General features: G+C 43.2%; 1 protein-coding gene across 2 annotated transcripts in view; it reads right to left on the bottom strand.

Moving 5' to 3' along the window:
* PI4K2B (phosphatidylinositol 4-kinase type 2 beta) overlaps window positions 1-16,915 on the bottom strand; it is a 176,225-nt gene that overhangs the window by 84,471 nt on the left and 74,839 nt on the right. The gene's annotated exons all lie outside the window — the stretch shown is intronic.

Consider the following 16,915-nt stretch of genomic DNA (forward strand, 5'->3'; position numbering starts at 1 on the left):
TGATACTAGGTATAGATCTAGTCTAGACATGGTATTATGGGATTTAGAATGGCATGTAAACTCCCGAGAATTAGGGTTCATAGTTCTCCAAATGTCTATAAGATTAGTTGATTGGGTCAATAAACTAAAGATTTTTTCTTCATATTTATGATGGGTTCTTGTATAATTCCCTTTTTTCCTGCTTAGGCCCATTCTAGTTCTATCAATGCTCGAGTTAGGGGTAATATTAAAATCCCCTGTTATAATTATATTATCTTTTGCAAACTTCAAGATATTCTTAATTAACCGGGTCCAGAATGCAACATCGGGACTATTAGGGCCATACAAGTTAACTATTAAGAAGAATTGATTTTGAATCTTCATTCTGACCATTATATACCTGGCCTCTCTATCTCTCACTACTTTAATGATTTCTTGTCCAAGGTTTTTATGGATCAAGATCATCACCCCTCTGGCTGCTTTCCTATATGAAGCGAAAAATGTTTGCGAAAACCCCCGTATCTTAAGTTTGTTATGTTCGACATCGGAGAGATGGGTCTCCTGTAGACAAATGATGTCCAGTGCCTTCTTACTTAGAAAGTTTATCACCGCTTTCCTTTTAATGGGGGAGTGAATTCCTCCCACATTCCATGAGATAACCTTTATCTTCTAACTATGTTTATTTTTGAAGCTAAGTTTGCAGGATATCTTATCGCTAAGTAGAAAGATGGAATAAAACCCAAATTGGAAGGCGCAACACTGTATATAAAAAATTGCCCAAGGATATGTGGATGGGTGGGAGAGAGAGGAGGAGAAAAAAAAAAAAAAAAAAAAAAAAAAAAAAAAAAACAAACATACACATTTATAACAAAAAGAAACATGGTGATATAAGCCAGTAGATAGAGTTTGTATATCAAATCATTTCTATCGTCAGAGTTAAATCCTTCAAAAACAGTTTCACAAAAATAAATCAAAGTATATATCCTAACCTTAATTAAAATTGTGGTGTATATCTCAATTCCTAATACATAAATACCTTTATACATTGTATCTATAGAACAGTGAAAATCGTATTTACTGAGTGGAGCTGGAACCATTTCTATAACAACAAATAAACTTTTTTAGTTCAATTTCACAAAATTGTGTCAAAATATTCGTGATATCATCATCGGGTGCACCTTTCGTGTGTGTTTCAAAAAAAAGAACCACAGACATACACATAACAAAAAGAAAAATGGTGATATAAACCAATAGATAGAATTTGTACATCAAATCGTTTCTTTCGTCGAAGTTAAATCCTTCAACAACAAATTCACAAAAATAAATCAAAATATATATCCTAACCTTAATTAAGACTGTGTGCATATCTCAGTTCCTAATACATAAATATCTTTATACATTGTATCTATAAAACAGTGAAAATCGTGTTTACTAGGTGAAGCTGAAAAAACAAAAAAAACAAAAAAAAACCGTTTCTCCTTAAAAGAGACATGGAGAAGGAAAAAAAAAACAAACAAAAAAACCACAAAAAAACGTTTCTCCTTAAAAAAGACATGGAGAGAGAAAAAAAAAATAAAAAAAAAAATTTTTATAAATCAATAAATCAAGGACTCTCATTGAATCAAGCTCAATGTTTTGATTCCTTCTCTAAGAACAATTGTGCGGCTTCTGGGGTTTCAAATATATAGGTATTGGGTCCAGACTTAATTCTAAGTTTGGCAGGGTACATTAAAGAAAAAAAATCTCTTCTCCTGTGCTAGTTGAGAACAAATAGGGGAAAATTTCCTCCTTTTAAGTGAAGTCTCTGCTGAGAAGTCCTGGAATATTAGGATTCTAGCTCCATTAAATTGTAGGGGTTGTTGTTTTCTGAATGCTTGAATAAGCTCATTCTTTCCTTGGTAGTTAAGATATTTGGCAATCACTGGTCGTGATCTCTTTATGCCTTGCTCCGTCCCCTCTTGCTCTCTACCCAATCTGTGCACTCTTTCCACAGTGAACAATGACTTTTGTTGTTGAATAGCCATCAGACTTGGGAGAGTTTCTTCCACGAACTTTTTTAGATCCTGAGATTTTATTGTTTCAGGCAGCCCAATTATTCGCAGGTTGTTGCGCCTTGCTCTGTTTTCGGAGTCTTCCATCTTATTTGTAAGAATTTTGTTTTGTGAGATTACTTCTTCCAATTTTGCATTTAATATGGTTTGACTATCCTCATAGTCTGAAATCCTTTGTTCCAAATAGCTTATTCTCTCATTTTGAGCTCTTATTTCCCCCATGATGGCGTCTAGTCGTGCATTCACTTCTTCGATCTTAGGTATAATCAGCTCAGATACCTGCATAGCAATTGTTGTGGCATCCAAGGCCTCAGGAGTTTTTTCTTCTGCGCAGGATTTATTAGGAGAATTTATTGATTTATTGATCTTCTTGTCTATGACCTTTAACTTAGGAGACATTTTTTGCTGCTTAAGATACTTATCCATCAATCAAATACTAGGTGGATTTAGATAGCTACTCTTATATGTTTTAATGGCATTTTAAAATCTTTATAGTATGTCTCCAAGCCAGTAAGAAAAGGGGAAAAAAAAAAAAACAGATAGAAAGCAGTATGTTTTTCTCACCTCTGCTTTTACACTTCTACACAGGCGGATAGTTGGCTTTATAAGTCCCTTTTCTCCCTTTCTTAGCAATGGAATTAGCGATTTATATAAGATGGAGAGAGGATAGTTTGTTAAAAAAAAAAAAAAGTGGCAGTAATTCACAGTATAAAATATATTTCAACAGTCACAGCAATTTGCTATAGTTTTAAGTCTCCAGCCTTAGGCTCTTTACCTCTCTCCATGTATCCAGGTATCCATGCATCCAGGGCCCATGCAGCCCTATCATCCGGGGGTGAAAGCCTCCCTGTGAGAGACTAAGTGCAGTCCAGGATCCTCCTCCTACCACTTCCACTCCTGGTTCTGCTCCTAGGTCAGGGCACCTGCTCCTCACACGCCCATAGACCTTTCCCGTGCTTTGTGACTGCAGCTTGGCCACCTCCTCTGCCCGGCGTTACTCACAGGCCCCACTGTTGGACCGGACTGGCCTCACGGTATCCATCCAGCAGTATGCCTCCCTAAAGCAGGGCTGGAGACACGGCCTGATATCCGCCGTAGTTCCGTCTCCTTACCACCTTAGGAGTAGCGTCGGCTAACTCACATGTGCAGCTCTGCTCTGCACCTCGCCGCGCTGCGTGATGACGTCACACTTGCATCTCCCCCCCTGCCCTCTCCTCTTACCAGAATAAACTACAAACAAGGATGATGTCTGTCTGAAATCCTTTGTTGCTTCTAAATAGAATTTTAAAGCACGGACCACATAAAGGTTGTGTAACAAACGTTCCTTCTTCGAAACTGGATTCGGACACAGAGAAGGAACAACTATTTCCTGGTTAATATTCCTGTTGGAAACCACCTTTGGAAGAAAACCAGGCTTGGTACGTAAAACTACCTTATCTGTATGGAATACCAGATAGGGAGAAGTACACTGCAAAGCAGATAATTCAGAAACTCTTCTAGCAAAAGAAATAGCAACCAAAAACAGAACTTTCCAAGATAGTAACTTAATATCTATGGAATGCATGGGTTCAAACGGAACCCCCTGAAGAACTGAAAGAACTAAATTTAGACTCCAAGGAGGAGTCATAGGTCTGTAGACAGGCTTGATTCTAACTAACGCCTGTACAAACGCCTGTACATCTGGCACGGCTGCCAGACGTTTGTGTAACAAAACAGACAGAACAGATATCTGTCCTTTTAGAGAACTAGCTGACAAACCTTTATCCAAACCCTCTTGGAGAAAGGAAAGTATCCTAGGAATTTTAATTTTACTCCAAGAGAATCCCTTGGATTCACACCAACGGATATATTTTTGCCATATCTTATGGTAAATTTTCCTAGTTACAGGTTTTCTGGCTTGAACCAGTGTATCTATAACTGAATCTGAAAACCCACGCTTAGATAGAATCAAGCGTTCAATTTCCAAGCAGTCAGTTGCAGAGAGACTAGATTTGGATGTTCGAATGGACCTTGTACTAGAAGATCCTGTCTCAAAGGTAGCTTCCATGGTGGAGCCGATGACATATTCACCAGGTCTGCATACCAAGTCCTGCGTGGCCATGCAGGAGCTATTAGAATCACCGAGGCCTTCTCCTGTTTGATCCTGGCTACAAGCCTGGGAAGGAGAGGGAACGGTGGAAACACATAAGCTAGATTGAACGACCAAGGCGCCACTAATGCATCCACTAGTGTCGCCTTGGGATCCCTGGATCTGGACCCGTATCGAGGAACCTTGGAGTTCTGACGAGACTCCATCAGATCCATATCTGGAGTGCCCCATAGTTGAGTTAACTGGGCAAAGACCTCCGGGTGGAGTTCCCACTCCCCCGGATGGAAAGTCTGACGACTCAAATAATCCGCCTCCCAGTTGTCTACTCCTGGTATGTGAATTGCAGATAGGTGGCAGGAGTGATCCTCCGCCCATTTGATGATCTTGGATACCTCTCTCATCGCCAAGGAACTATTTGTTCCCCCCTGATGATTGATGTACGCTACAGTCGTCATGTTGTCCGACTGAAATCTTATGAATCTGGCCTTCGCTAGGTGAGGCCAGGCGCGCATTGAATATCGCTCTCAGTTCCAAAATGTTTATCGGGAGGAGAGACTCTTCCCGAGACCAAAGACCCTGAGCTTTCAGGGAGTCCCAGACCGCGCCCCAGCCTAAGAGACTGGCGTCGGTCGTGACGATGACCCACTCTGGTCTGCGGAAACTCCTTCCCTGAGACAGATGATCCCGAGTCAACCACCAGCGAAGTGAGTCTCTGGTTACCTGGTCTACTTGAATCTGGGGAGACAAGTCTGCATAATCCCCATTCCACTGTTTGAGCATGCACAGTTGTAATGGTCTTAGATGAATTCGAGCAAAAGGAACCACGTCCATTGCTGCAACCATTAATCCTATTACCTCCATGCACTGAGCTATGGAAGGCTGAGGAATAGATTGAAGAACTTGACAAGCGTTTAGAAGCTTTAATTTTCTGACCTCTGTCAGGAAAATCTTCATTTCTACAGAATCTATTATTGTTCCCAGAAAGGGAACCCTTGTGGACGGGGACAGGGAACTCTTTTCTACGTTCACCTTCCACCCGTGAGACCTGAGAAAGGCTAAAACAATGTCTGTATGAGCCCTTGCTCTGGAAAGGGACGACGCTTGGATTAGAATGTCGTCTAGGTAAGGTGCTACAGCAATGCCCCTCGGCCTTAAAACCGCTAGAAGGGACCCTAGCACCTTTGTGAAAATTCTGGGAGCAGTGGCTAAACCGAATGGAAGAACCACGAACTGGTAATGTTTGTCCAGAAAGGCGAACCTCAGGAACTGATGATGATCTTTGTGGATAGGAATATGCAGGTACGCATCCTTTAAGTCCACGGTAGTCATATTGACCCTCATGGATTGTTGGTAAAATCGTCCGAATGGTTTCCATTTTGAATGATGGAACTCTGAGGAATTTGTTTAGAATTTTTAAATCCAGAATTGGCCTGAAAGTTCCCTCTTTTTTGGGAACTACAAACAGGTTTGAGTAAAAACCCAGACCTTGTTCCGCTGTTGGAACTGGGTGTATCACTCCCATCTTTAATAGGTCTCCTACGCAATGTAAGAATGCCCGTCTCTTTATCTGGTCTGAAGATAAGCGAGACATGTGGAACCTTCCCCTTGGAGGAAGTTCCTTGAACTCTAGAAGATACCCCTGAGAGACTATTTCTAGTGCCCAGGGATCCGGAACATCTCTTGCCCAAGCCTGAGCAAAGAGAGAAAGTCTGCCCCCTACTAGATCCGGTCCCGGATCGGGGGCTACCCCTTCATGCTGTTTTGGTAGCAGCAGCAGGCTTCTTGGCCTGTTTACCCTTGTTCCAGCCTTGCAATGGTTTCCATGCTGGTTTAGGCTGGGAAGTGTTACCCTCTTGTCTAGAGGCTGCAGAGTTAGGAGTCGGTCCGTTCCTGAAATTGCGAAAACAAAGAAAATTAGATTTGTTCTTAGCCTTGAAAGGCCTATCCTGTGGGAGGGCATGGCCCTTTCCCCCAGTGATGTCTGAAATAATCTTACCCTTGAAAGGAATATTAAGCAGTTTTGTTTTGGACGACACATCCGCCGACCAAGATTTTAGCCAAAGCGCTCTGCGCGCCACTATTGCAAAACCTGAATTTTTCGCCGCTAACTTAGCCAATTGAAAAGCGGCATCCAAAATAAAGGAATTAGCCAACTTTAGTGCGTGAATTCTGTCCATGACTTCATCATATGGAGTCTCCTTTTGGAGCGAATTTTCTAGTTCCTCGAACCAAAAAGACGCTGCCGTGGTGACAGGAATAATGCACGAAATTGGTTGAAGAAGGAAACCTTGCTGAACAAATATCTTTTTAAGCAATCCTTCCAATTTTTTATCCATAGGATCTTTGAAAGCGCAACTGTCCTCAATAGGAATAGTTTTGCGCTTGGCTAACGTTGAAACTGCCCCCTCAACCTTAGGGACCGTTTGCCATGCGTCCCTTCTGGGGTCGACAATAGGGAACATTTTCTTAAATATAGGAGGTGGAACAAAAGGTATACCTGGCTTCTCCCACTCCTTAGTCACTATGTCCGCCACCCTCTTGGGTATCGGAAAGGCATCAGCGTGCACAGGGATCTCTAAGAATTTGTCCATTTTGCACAACTTCTCTGGAATCACCAAAGAGTTACAATCATCGAGAGTAGTTAGCACCTCCTTAAGCAGGGCGCGGAGATGTTCTAACTTAAATGTAAATGCCACGATATCAGGTTCTGCCTGCTGAGAAACTTTTCCTGAATCAGAAATTTCTCCCTCAGACAGACCCTCCCTCACTGTCAATTCAGATTGATGTGAGGGTATAACCGATAAATTATCGTCAGCGCCAACTTGCTTATCCTCTGTATTTAAAACTGAGCAATCACGCTTTCTGGGAAATGCTGGCAGTTTGGATAAAAGATTTGCTATAGAATTATCCATTACTGCAGTTAATTGCTGCATAGTAACAAGCATTGGCGCGCTAGATCTACTAGGTATCGCCTGCGCGGGCAAAACTGGTGTTGACACAGGAGAGGATGATGAGCTATCCCCACTACCTTCATTTGAAGAATCATCTTGGGCAACCTTATTAAATGTGACAGTACTGTCCTTACTTTGTTTGGACGCCATGGCACAATTTGCACATACATTTAAAGGGGGAACCACCTTGGCCTCCATACACACAGAACATATGCTATCTGAAGGTACAGACATGTTAGACAGAATTTGGCAGGCTATTAATGCAATAAAAACGTTTTTAAACAAAACTGTTACTGTCTCTTTAAATAATAAAAAGAGCACACTTTATTTCTGAATGTTTGAAAAACTATGAAGGAAATATCCGATCTTTACAAAATTTACACCCCAGTGTCTTAATGCTTTGAAAGTATTGCACACCAAATTTCAAGTCTCTAAACTCTTAAATGAGCAAACCGGAGCTAATTGTTCAATTTACCGGTTTAAACACACTACAGTCCCCTGCCACAGACTTTGCTGCGGCTTTTACCTTCCTTAGGGGTTATTCACCACAGAAATAAGCCTTCCTGAGTCCGTTTTTTAGCCACAGGACCCTCTCACATGAAGCTGCATGCACTGCCTCTAGAAGTAACTGCGCAACTGAGGCGCGAAAATGAGGCCTCCTCCCTCTGCATACCAGAGTGAAGGGGCCTTCCTGACTAGATTAGGGGTCTAAATAACTGCCAGGCGTAATAAAAACTTTCCCAAAAGTGTTTCCAAATTCACAAAACACTACAAATGTCATAAATATGATATAAAACAATCGATTTAGCCCACAATAGTGTCAACCAGCATAGAGCCCATTTTATAAGCCTTAATTCTGTTATGAGTCTAAGAAAATGGCTTACCGATCCCATAAGGGAAAACTGACAGTCTTCTAGCATTACTATGTCTTGTTAGAAAAGAGACTAGTCATACCTGGAGCAGAAAAGTCTGCAAACTGTTCCCCCCAACTGAAGTTCTCTGGTTTCAACAGTCATGCGTGGGAACAGCAATGGATTTTAGTTACTGGTGCTAAAATCATACTCATTTAACAGAACTCTTCATCACTTTCTGTTGTAGAGTAAATAGTACAAACTGGCACTATTTTAAAATAAACTCTTGATAGAAGAAATAAAACTACAACTAACCCACATACTCTTTACCATCCCCGTGGAGATGCTACTTGTTCAGAGCGGCAAAGAGAATGACTAGGGGGTGGAGCCAGAGGGGGGGCTATATGGACAGCTCTTGCTGTGTGCTCTCTTTGCCATTTCCTGTAGGGGAAGAGAATAACCCACAAGGATGAAGCCGTGGACCGGACACACCAATGTAGGAGAAATAAAGGAGACAGCCCTAGTGGGATGAGCTGCAATTCTCTCATGAGGCTGCTGACCAGCAGTCTCATAACAAAAACCAAGATATACTTCTCAACCAGAGGGAAAGAGAAGTAGCAGTAGACTTCTGACCTTTAAACTTTCCAGAGAAACAAACAGGCCAGACGACAGGCGAAAATCCTTAGTCGCCTGTAGGAAGAATGTTAGAGCATGCACAACATCCAAATCGTGCAACAAACGTTCCTTATGAAAAGAAGGATTAGGACAGAGAAGGAACAACAATTTCCTGACTAATATTTCTATCTGAAACCCCTTTAGGAAGAAAACCCCACCTAGTACAAAGAACCGCCTTATCAGCATGAAACATAAGATAAGGTGAATCACACTGCAAAACCGAGAGTTCCGAGACTCTCCGAGCAGAAGAGATGGCAATAAAAAACAAAACCTTCCAAGATACCTATCTACGGAATGCAATGGCTCAAACGGAGCGTGCTGCAAAACTTTAAGAACAAGGTTAAGGTTCCAAAGAGGAGCAACAGACAAACACAGGCCTGACAAAAAGATTGCACATCTTGCACATCCGCCAGACGCTTGTGTAACAAAAAATTCTGACCCTTCAGAGAACTGACAAACCCTTCAGCAGACGTTCCTGGAGAAAGGACAAAATCCTAGGAATCCCGACCCTACTCCAAGAGTAGCACTTGGATTCACACCAATAAAGGTATTTACACCATACCTTATGGTAAATCTTTCTAGTAACAGGCTTGCGAGTCTGAATCATGGTCTCAATGACCGACTCAGAAAATCCACGCTTGGACAGAACTAAGCGTTCAATCTCCAAGCAGTCTGCTTCAGAGAACGAGATTTGGATGGAGGAATGGACCCCGAGTTAGAAGGTCCCTCCTCGAAGGCAACCTCCAAGGTGAAAGAGAACATCTTCACTATATCTGCATACCAAATCCTGCGAGGCAATGCAGGAGCTATTACAATTTCTGATGCTCTCTCCTGTTTGAAACTAACAATGACTCGTGGAAGGAGAGCAAACTGTGGAAACAGATATACTAGACTGAAATCCCAAGGAACCGCCAGAGCATCTATCAGGGCGGCCTGCCGATCACTTGACCTAGAACCGTACCTTGGAAGCTTGGCGTTCTGACAAGACGCCATCAGAGCCAACTCCGGCACCCCCCCATTTGAGGATTTAAACTGGAGAACACCTCCGGACAGAGAGCCCACTCCCCGGGATGAAAAGTCTGTCTGCTCAGGAAATCCGCTTCCTCCTGTAATGTGGATGGCAGATAGACAGCAACTGTGAGCTTCCTCCCACTGAACAATCCAAGCCACCACTTTTATGGATAAGGAACGCAGAGTTCCTCCCTGGTGGTTGAAGTAAGCCACTGAGGTGATATTGTCCAACTGGAAACTGATGAACCGGGCTAAGGATAACTGAGGCCAAGCCATCAGAGCATTGTAAACCGCTCTCAACTCCAAGATGTTTATGGGGAGAGCAAAACTCCTCCCGAGTCCATAGTCCCTGCGCCATTAAAGAGTCCCAGACTGCTCCCCAGCCCAGCAGGCTGGTGTCCGTGGTCACAATCACCCAGTAAGATCTCCGGAAGCATGTTCCCTGAGACAGATGCTCCTGAGAAAGCCACCATGGAAGAGAGAGAGTCTCTTGACGGCTGATCTAGATTTATCCGCTGAGACAGTTCCGAATAGTCCCCGTTGTCTGAACATGCATAACTCTCAAATGGAATCGAGCAAAGGAAATGATGTCCATGGAAGCAACCATCAGACCAATTACCTCCATACATTGAGAGAATCTTAGATTTTCTGACCGCTGTCAGAAATATTTCCATAGATAGAGAATCTATTATGGTCCCTATTAAAAAAAAAAAAAAAAAAAACCAACACACACACACACTACCCTTGTAACTGGAACAAGGGAACTCTTTTTCAGATGCACTTTCCATCCGTAGAAATGACAAGATCTCTGAATGAGAATTTGCTTGTTGAAAAGATGGCGCATGAACAATATGTCGTCCAGGTAAGGTGCCACTGCAACCCCCCCCCGAAACCTGATCACTGCTAAGAGAGCCCCCAGAAACTTTAAGAAAATTCTGGGAGCTGTAGCAAAGCCAAAACGTAAGAGCCACAAACTGAAAAAGTTTGTCTAGAAAGGAGAATCTCCGGAACTTGTGATGATCCCTGGATGGGAACATGAAGATATGCATCCTTCAGGTCTATAGTTGTCAAGAACTGACCCTCTTGAACCAAGGGAAGAATAGAATAAATTTTTCCATTTTGAAGGACGGTGCCCTGAGAAACTTGACACTTTAGGTCTAGAATAGGACGAAAAAAGTTCCCTCTTTTTTGGGAACCACAAACAGATTTGAATACAAACCTAGGCCCCGTTCCCTTACTGGAACTATCACTCCCAAGGAGGAAAGATCCTGAACACATTTCAAGAATGCCTCCGTTTTTAGCTGGTCTGAAGATAATCTTGAGAGATTAAGAAGGATCCCGGACTGAAAAAGTCTAGCACTACGCTAGCTAAAACAATAATAAGAACCGCTATACCTCAGTCTGACTAAAGTGTCCAAACATGATCATATAAATTAGTCCGGAAAAAAAAAAAAAAAGTCTCCACTAAAGGAATCATGCAGAAGCTGTCGGCATCAGAGAAGACACCGCTCCACTAAAGCATTAAAGCAGGTCACATGACATGCCGACGAGAAACTGCGCAAACAAAATACAAGCATGTGTTTCTCCTCTGTATAAAATTAGCCTGCTGTTCTCCTCCCCGCCATGCTTTAATGGCAGATAGACCGAGAAGACAAACGTTTAAGCCACATGCAACGTTTTAAATCACAATGAAATGTAAAGCCAAAATGAAAAACTGGCTGCATAATATACAATGACCGTATCATTGAACACATAAGACACCCTAATAAAATAAGAAGTTTGCCTAGATAATAAAACCCACGATAAAATAAAGGGATTATACTTTAAATTCCCAATATAAAGAAATAACCCCTAGTCTCTTGTCACAATAGAGTGCCTGCTCCCAGCCTGTAACTATCCTTATAAAAGGAGATCGATAGATATCCTATCTATATATATCTATGTCACAGATAATGTTGCAGCTCACCTTATTAAGTGCACAGTCTCCCATACCTAGAATACAAAAGGCACTTACCTGGAGTCTGGCAGGAGGACTGCTTACAAGGTGTGAGAGGACACACTCTTCACAGAGACCTGTAGAAAAAAACATAATTTATGCTTACCTGATAAATTTATTTCTCTTGTAGTGTATCCAGTCCACGGATCATCCATTACTTGTGGGATATTCTCCTTCCCAACAGGAAGTTGCAAGAGGATCACCCACAGCAGAGCTGCTACATAGCTCCTCCCCTCACTGCCATATCCAGTCATTCGACCGAAACAAGACGAGAACGGAGAAACCATAGGGTGCATGTTTTCTCTTGTTAAATGTATCCAGTCCACGGATCATCCATTACTTGTGGGATACCAATACCAAAGCTAAAGTACACGGATGATGGGAGGGACTAGGCAGGAACTTAAACGGAAGGAACCACTGCCTGTAGAACCCGTCTCCCAAAAACAGCCTCCGAAGAAGCAAAAGTGTCAAATTTGTAAAATTTTGAAGAGGTGTGAAGCGAAGACCAAGTCGCAGCCTTGCAAATCTGTTTAACAGAGGCCTCATTTTTAAAGGCCCAGGTGGAAGCCACAGCTCTAGTAGAATGAGCTGTAATCCTTTCAGGGGGCTGCTGTCCAGCAGTCTCATAGGCTAAGCGTATTATGCTCCGAAGCCAAAAGGAGAGAGAGGTTGTCGAAGCTTTTTGACCTCTCCTCTGTCCAGAGTAAACGACAAACAGGGCAGATATTTGACGAAAATCTTTAGTAGCCTGTAAGTAAAACTTCAAGGCACGGACTACGTCCAGATTATGCAAAAGACGTTCCTTCTTTGAAGGATTAGGACACAATGATGGAACAACAATCTCTTGATTGATATTCCTGTTAGAAACCACCTTAGGTAAAAACCCAGGTTTGGTACGCAGAACTACCTTGTCTGAATGAAAAATCAGATAAGGAGAATCACAATGTAAGGCAGATAACTCAGAGACTCTTCGAGCCGAGGAAATAGCCATCAAAAACAGAACTTTCCAAGATAAAAGTTTAATATCAATGGAATGAAGGGGTTCAAACGGAACTCCCTGAAGAACTTTAAGAACCAAGTTTAAGCTCCACGGGGGAGCAACAGTTTTAAACACAGGCTTAATCCTAACCAAAGCCTGACAAAATGCCTGGACGTCTGGAACTTCTGCCAGACGCTTGTGCAAAAGAATAGACAGAGCAGAGATCTGTCCTTTTAAAGAACTAGCTGATAAGCCTTTGTCCAAACCCTCTTGGAGAAAGGACAATATCCTAGGAATCCTAACCTTACTCCATGAGTAACTCTTGGATTCACACCAATAAAGATATTTACGCCATATCTTATGGTAGATTTTCCTGGTGACAGGCTTCCGAGCCTGTATTAAGGTATCAATGACTGACTCGGAGAAGCCACGCCTTAATAGAATCAAGCGTTCAATCTCCATGCAGTCAGTCTCAGAGAAAGTAGATTTGGATGATTGAAAGGACCTTGTATTAGAAGGTCCTGCCTCAGAGGCAGAGTCCATGGTGGAAGAAATGACATGTCCACTAGGTCTGCATACCAGGTCCTGCGTGGCCACGCAGGCGCTATCAGAATCACTGATGCTCTCTCCTGTTTGATTTTGGCAATCAGTCGAGGGAGCAGAGGAAACGGTGGAAACACATAGGCCAGGTTGAAGAACCAAGGAGCTGCTAGAGCATCTATCAGCGTTGCTCCAGGGTCCCTGGACCTGGATCCGTAACAAGGAAGCTTGGCGTTCTGGCGAGACGCCATGAGATCCAGTTCTGGTTTGCCCCAACGATGGACCAGTTGAGCAAACACCTCCGGATGGAGTTCCCACTCCCCCGGATGAAAAGTCTGACGACTTAGAAAATCCGCCTCCCAGTTCTCTACGCCTGGGATGTGGATCGCTGACAGGTGGCAAGAGTGAGACTCTGCCCAGCGAATTATCTTTGAGACTTCTAACATCGCTAGGGAACTCCTGGTTCCCCCTTGATGGTTGATGTAAGCCACAGTCGTGATGTTGTCCGACTGAAATCTGATGAACCTCAGTGTTGCTAACTAAGGCCAAGCTAGAAGAGCATTGAATATTGCTCTTAACTCCAGAATAATTTATTGGGAGGAGTTTCTCCTCCTGAGTCCACGATCCCTGAGCCTTCAGGGAGTTCCAGACTGCACCCCAACCTAGAAGGCTGGCATCTGTTGTTACAATCGTCCAATCTGGCCTGCGAAAGGTCATACCCCTGGACAGATGGACCCGAGAAAGCCACCAGAGAAGAGAATCTCTGGTCTCTTGATCCAGATTTAGTAGAGGGGACAAATCTGAGTAATCCCCATTCCACTGACTTAGCATGCATAATTGCAGCGGTCTGAGATGCAGGCGCGCAAATGGCACTATGTCCATTGCAGCTACCATTAAGCCGATTACTTCCATGCACTGAGCCACTGACGGGCGTGGAATGGAATTAAGGACACGGCAAGCATTTAGAAGTTTTGATAACCTGGACTCCGTCAGGTAAATTTTCATCTCTACAGAATCTATAAAAGAGTCCCTAGGAAGGAGACTCTTGTGAGTGGGGATAGAGAACTCTTTTCCACGTTCACTTTCCACCCATGCGACCTCACAAATGCCAGAACTATCTCTGTATGAGACTTGGCAATTTGAAAGCTTGACGCCTGTATCAGGATGTCGTCTAGATACGGAGCCACCGCTATGCCTCGCGGTCTTAGAACCGCCAGAAGTGAGCCCAGAACCTTTGTAAAAATTCTCGGGGCAGTGGCCAACCCGAAGGGAAGAGCTACAAATTGGTAATGCCTGTCTAGAAAGGCAAACCTTAGGAACCGATGATGATCTTTGTGAATCGGTATGTGAAGGTAGGCATCCTTTAAGTCCACTGTGGTCATGTACTGACCCTCTTGGATCATGGGTAGGATGGTCCGAATAGTTTCCATTTTGAATGATGGAACTCTGAGGAATTTGTTTAAGATCTTTAGATCCAAGATTGGTCTGAAGGTTCCCTCTTTCTTGGGAACCACAAACAGATTTGAATAAAATCCCTGTCCTTGTTCCGTCCGCGGAACTGGATGGATCACTCCCATTACTAGGAGGTCTTGCACACAGCTTAGGAATACCTCTTTCCTTATCTGGTTTGCTGATAACCTTGAAAGATGAAATCTCCCTTGTGGAGGGGAAGCTTTGAAGTCCAGAAGATATCCCTGAGATATGATCTCCAACGCCCAGGGATCCTGAACATCTCTTGCCCACGCCTGGGCGATGAGAGAAAGTCTGCCCCCCACTAGATCCGTTTCCGGATAGGGGGCCGTTCCTTCATGCTGTCTTGGCGGCAGCAGCAGGCTTCCTGGCCTGCTTGCCCTTGTTCCAGGACTGGTTAGGTTTCCAGGCCTGTCTGGAATGAGCAACAGTTCCCTCTCGTTTTGAAGCGGAGGAAGTTGATGCTGCTCCTGCCTTGAAATTTCGAAAGGCACGAAAATTAGACTGTTTGGCCTTTGATTTGGCCCTGTCCTGAGGAAGGGTATGACCCTTGCCTCCAGTAATGTCAGCAATAATTTCCTTCAAGCCAGGCCCGAATAAGGTCTGCCCCTTGTAAGGAATGTTGAGTAATTAATACTTTGAAGTCACGTCAGCTGGCCAGGATTTAAGCCATAGCGCCTTACGCACCTGGATGGCGAATCCGGAATTCTTAGCCGTTAGATTAGTCAAATGAACAATGGCATCAGAAACAAATAAGCTTAGAACGCAATGGAGCTGTCTGGATGGCCTCTTCCAGGGCCTCAAACCAGAATGCCGCCGCCGCAGCAGTGACAGGCGCAATGCATGCAAGGGGCTGTAAAATAAAACCTTGTTGAATAAACATTTTCTTAAGGTAACCCTCCAATTTTTTATCCATTGGATCTGAAAAAGCACAACTGTCCTCAACCGGGCTAGTGGTACGCTTTGCTAAAGTAGAAACGGCTCCCTCCACCTTAGGGACCGTCTGCCATAAGTCCCGTGTAGTGGCGTCTATTGGAAACATTTTTCTAAATATAGGAGGTGGGGAAAAGGGCACACCGGGTCTATCCCACTCCTTGCTAATAATTTCTGTAAGCCTTTTAGGTATAGGAAAAACGTCAGTACACACCGGCACCGCATAGTATCTATCCAGCCTACACAATTTCTCTGGTACTGCAACTGTGTTACAGTCATTCAGAGCAGCTAATACCTCCCCAAGCAATACACGGAGGTTCTCAAGCTTAAATTTAAAATTAGAAATCTCTGAATCATGTTTCCCCGAGTCAGAGATGTCACCACAGACTGAAGCTCTCCGTCCTCATGTTCTGCATACTGTGACGCAATATCAGACATGGCTCTAACAGCATTTGCGCGCTCTGTATCTCTCCTAACCCCAGAGCTATCGCGCTTGCCTCTTAATTCAGGCAATCTAGATAATACCTCTGACAGGGTATTATTCATGATTGCAGCCATGTCCTGCAAGGTAATCGCTATGGGCGTCCCTGATGTAATTGGCACCATATTAGCGTGCGTCCCCTGAGCGGGAGGCGATGGGTCTGACACATGGGGAGAGTTAGTCGGCATAACTTCCCCCTCGACAGAACCCTCTGGTGATAATTCTTTTATAGATAAAGACTGATCTTTACTGTGTAAGGTGAAATCAATACATTTAGTACACATTCTCCTATGGGGCTCCACCATGGCTTTCAAACATAATGAACAAGTAGGTTCCTCTGTGTCAGACATGTTTAAACAGACTAGCAATGAGACTAGCAAGCTTGGAAAACACTTTAAAACAAATTTACAAGCAATATAAAAACGTTACTGCGCCTTTAAGAAACAAATTTTCCCAAATTTTGAAATAACAGTGAAAAAATGCAGTTACACTAACTAAATTTTTACAGTGTATGTAATAAGTTAGCAGAGCATTGCACCCACTTGCAAATGGATGTTTAACCCCTTAATACCAAAAACGGAATAACAAATGACAAAAACGTTTTTTAAACAGTCATAACAACTGCCACAGCTCTACTGTGGCTTTTTACCTCCCTCAATGCGACTTTTGAAGCCTTTTGAGCCCTTCAGAGAAGTCCTGGATCATGCAGGAAGAAGCTGGATGTCTGAGTCAAATTTTTGCTGTGCAAAAAAAAAAAAAAAAACGCCAAAATAGGCCCCTCCCACTCATATTACAACAGTGGGAAGCCTCAGGGAACTGTTTCTAGGCAAAATTCAAGCCAGCCATGTGGAAAAAAACTAGGCCCCAATAAGTTTAATCACCAAACATATGTAAAAAACGATTAAGCAT

Source organism: Bombina bombina, chromosome 2 (genome assembly GCF_027579735.1).
Source record: "Bombina bombina isolate aBomBom1 chromosome 2, aBomBom1.pri, whole genome shotgun sequence".
Classification (NCBI taxonomy): Eukaryota; Metazoa; Chordata; class Amphibia; order Anura; family Bombinatoridae; genus Bombina; species Bombina bombina.